Genomic DNA, 4,013 nt, shown 5'->3' with positions numbered 1-4,013 from the left:
AATACACATCTATCAACAAGTGAATCTAAAAATCAAGTGAATAAATAATCTGATGAACAGTATGAACTGGTGATTATAATAGAATCAGGGACATAGAGAGGGAATGGACTGACTATTCCTGGGGGGGAAAGGGGTGTGGGGGGTGCGGGAAGAGATTGGACAATAATCGTGCACCTATGGATGAGGACAGTGGGTGGGGAGTGAGGGCGGAGGGTGGGGTGGGAACTGGGTGGAGGGGAGTTATGGAGGGGAAAAAAGAGGAACCAATGTAATAATCTGAACAATAAAGATTTAATTTTAAAAAAATGGAACTGCCATTTGACCCAGTAATACCATTCTTGGAATATATCCCAAGAAAACAGAAACACCAATCAGAAAGGATATATGCACCCCTATGTTCATAGCAGCACAATTTACAATAGCCAAGATTTGGAAACAGCCTAAATGCCCATCAACAGATGAGTGGATTAAAAAACAATGGTACATCTACACAATGGAATACCACGCTCCTATAAAAAAGAAGGAATTCTTACCATTTTCAGCAGCATGGATGGAACTGGAGAGCATTATGCTAAGTGGAATAAGCCCGGAAGTGAAAGAAAAACACCACAGGATCTCACTCATTTATGGATAATAAAGAACATTATAACCTGATGAACAAAAAGATAGATACAGAGGTAGAGAAGCATGGAACAGACTCTCAAATTACAGGGGGAAGGCTGGGAAGTGTTGGGGGTGGGGATGTAAGAGATCAACCTAAGGACTTGTATGCATGCATATAAGCATAACCAGTGGACACAAGATACTGTGGGGGTGAGGGCATGTTCCTGGGGGTAGGCGGGGCGGGGGGAATGTTAATGAGGGAGGAAGGAGACATATGTACTACTATCTGTTATACTTTAAACAATAAAATTAAAAATTTTAAAAAATAATAATAATTTATAAGACCACTTTTATGTTAAAAAAATTCTTTGGTTCCACTTGAAAGCATGAGAAGCTCCATAGCCTCTCCCCAGTAAAACAAGCAAAACTGATTGACATTATTAAAGAATTTCAAGTGTCTGGAAATTGTCCTATGGCAGCAATTTTTGATCAGTGTGTTGCAAGAATGTGTAAAACATGGAAACCTGACTATTTAGTCAGGGGCACTGACCTTTTTTTCCTTAGGCTGTCACATAAAAAATGACAACAGTCAACATATCAATAGTTGTGCTGTGTAAATGAAAATTTACAAAATTATACCTATTTTTGGTTAGATTGGCCAGAAATATATATTTTTAGTGTCTTGCAGAATATGAAATGGTGCCTTTGGTTTTTAAAACAACCTGGCAATTTCTCAAATGACTAGACAGAGAATTCCCATATGATCAGCAATTCTATTCCAACTATATACCCCAAAGAAATGAAAAGGTGTCTACACAATACTGTGTACAAATGTTTATAGCAGCAATATTCATGATAACCAGAACACAAAAACAACCCAAATTTTATCAAGGGATGAACCAGTAAATATAACATGTGGTATATCCATACAATGAACAATTATATCGCCACAAAGAATGGAGTACTGCTACAGAATGGACGAACATATGTAAAGTAAAAGAAACCAGTCAAAAAGGACCATGTATCATGTAACTCCATTTATGTGAAATGTCTGGAATAGGCAAATCTAGAGAGACAAAAAGATGAATGCTTCCCAGGGCTGGAGGTGATGGAGAGATTGAGAATGATGGCTAAAAGGTGTTGAGCTTTGTGTTGTTGTGTTTTTTTTTTATTGATGAAAATCATCTAATTAATTATTATGATGAATGGTTGCACAACTCTATGATAATACTACGATTAAATTGTACACTGTATATGGATAAGAAAGTATATGGTATGTGAATTATATCTCAATAAAGCTGTTAAAAAAAAAGAAATGGAGGAAAGCAAACTACTGGATATAGAGTCCAAAGCCACGGTTATAAGGTTACTTAAGAATCTTCTAGAAACCTCCGAGAAATTTAGTGAGACCCTCAAGGATATGAAAAAAGACCAATTAGAAATTAAGCATACACTGACTGAAATGAATAATATACAGAGATCCAACAGCAGACTAGAGGATCCCAAGAATCAAGTCAAAGATTTGAAATACGAAGAAGCAAAAAAAAAACAAAACACCGAACTGGTAAAGCAAAAAGAAAGAAAAATCCAAAAATATGAAGATACTGTAAGGAGCCTCAGGGACAACTTCAAGCATACCAACATCCAAATTATGGGGGTGCCAGAAGAGAGAGAGCAAGATATTGAAAACCTATTTGAAGAAATAATAACAGAAAACTTCCCCTACCTGGTGAAAGAAATAGAATTACAAGTCCAGGAAGCGCAGAGAACCCCAAACAAAAGGAATCCAAAGAGGACCACAGCAAGACACATCATAATTAAAATGCCAAGAGCAAAAGACAAAGAGAGAATATTAAAAGCAGCAAGTGAAAAACAGTTAGTTACCCACAAGGGAGTACCCATACGACTGTCAGCTGATTTCTCAACAGAAACTATGCAGGCCAGAAGGGAGTTGCAAGAAATATTCAAAATGATGAATAGCAAGAACCTACAACCAAGATTACTCTACCCAGCAAAGCTATAATTTAGAATTGAAGGTCAGATAAAGAGCTTCACAGATAAGAAAAAACTAAAGGAGTTCATCACCGCCAAACCAGTATTATATGAAATGCTGAAGGTTATTCTTTAAGAAGAGGAAGAAGAAGAAAAAAGTAAAGGTAAAAATTATGAACAACAAAATGACAAAAAATACATATCTATCAACAAGTGAATCTAAAAATCAAGTGAATAAAAAGATGAACAGAATAAACTGGTGAATATAATAGAATCAGGGGCATGGAAAGGGAGTGTGCTGACAATTCTCAGGGGGACGGGGGTGTGGGGGGTGCGGGAAGAGACTGGACAAAAATCGAACACCTATGGACGAGGACAATGGGGGGAGTAAGGACATGGGGTGGGGTGGGAACCAGGTGGAGAGGAGCTATGGGGAGAAAAAAGAGGAACAACTGTAATAATCTGAACAATAAAGACTTATTTTAAAAAAAGTATCAAGTTCATGAAGGATAAGGAAAGAGAGGAATTGTTTTGGTTTGCAAGGAGATGAGACATGATAACCAAATGCAATTTATGAAGGAATTTTTTAGGACAATCAGTGAAATCTGAATGTGATCTATAGATTAGTGGTAAAATGAATGTTTATTTCCTAATTTTGATGGTTGTACTGTGGTCATATAGGAGGGTATCCCTGTTTTTAGTAAATACTGTACATACTGAGATATTAAGGGGTAATGGAGCAAAATGTCTGCAAACTAATCTCAGGTGGTCGAGAAAGAAACACACACAAAGAGAGAATGATAAGGCAATGTGGTAAAATCTACACTAATAAAAGAGAAACATGGTAATTAGCGTACGACCGCTACCCTTCCCATTGGCTAATCAGCATATCCTTATGCAAATTAACTGTCAGCCAAGATGGCGGCCGGCAGCCAGGCAGCTGGAAGCGAACATGAGGCTTGCTTCCTCCAGTGACTGCAGACTCCAACGTTCCCCGCCTGACTTGCCGGCCTCTGAGCTGGCAGTTTGAAACATTCTAACAAATATAGAAGCTAAACAAAACCCCAGAAACCAGCTTTCAGCCAGCCAGGATCTCAGAGCTGGAGTTATACATTGTTTTGATTATAGAACGCAAACAAACCAGATACCTGTTTTCAGCAGTGGAAGCCTCAGAGCTAGAGCCAGGGCTAAAGCTGGCCCAGATTAAAAAATAAATAAAAGAAAAAAAGGAGCGGTTGGGAGCTTCAGTCAACAACCGCCAGCCTGAAAGCAGCCCTCAGCCCCTCACCCAGACTGGCCAAGCACCCCAGTGGGGACCCCCACCCTGATCCAGGACACCCTTCAGGGCAAACCAGCCGGCCCCCTGGCTCTATCCTATATAGTAAAGGGTAATATGCCTCCCAGCACTGGGATCAGCG

This window comes from Myotis lucifugus, unplaced genomic scaffold, assembly GCF_000147115.1.
Source record: "Myotis lucifugus unplaced genomic scaffold, Myoluc2.0 scaffold_4, whole genome shotgun sequence".
NCBI classification, from domain to species: Eukaryota; Metazoa; Chordata; class Mammalia; order Chiroptera; family Vespertilionidae; genus Myotis; species Myotis lucifugus.
Note: the sequence above shows the minus strand (reverse complement) of the source record.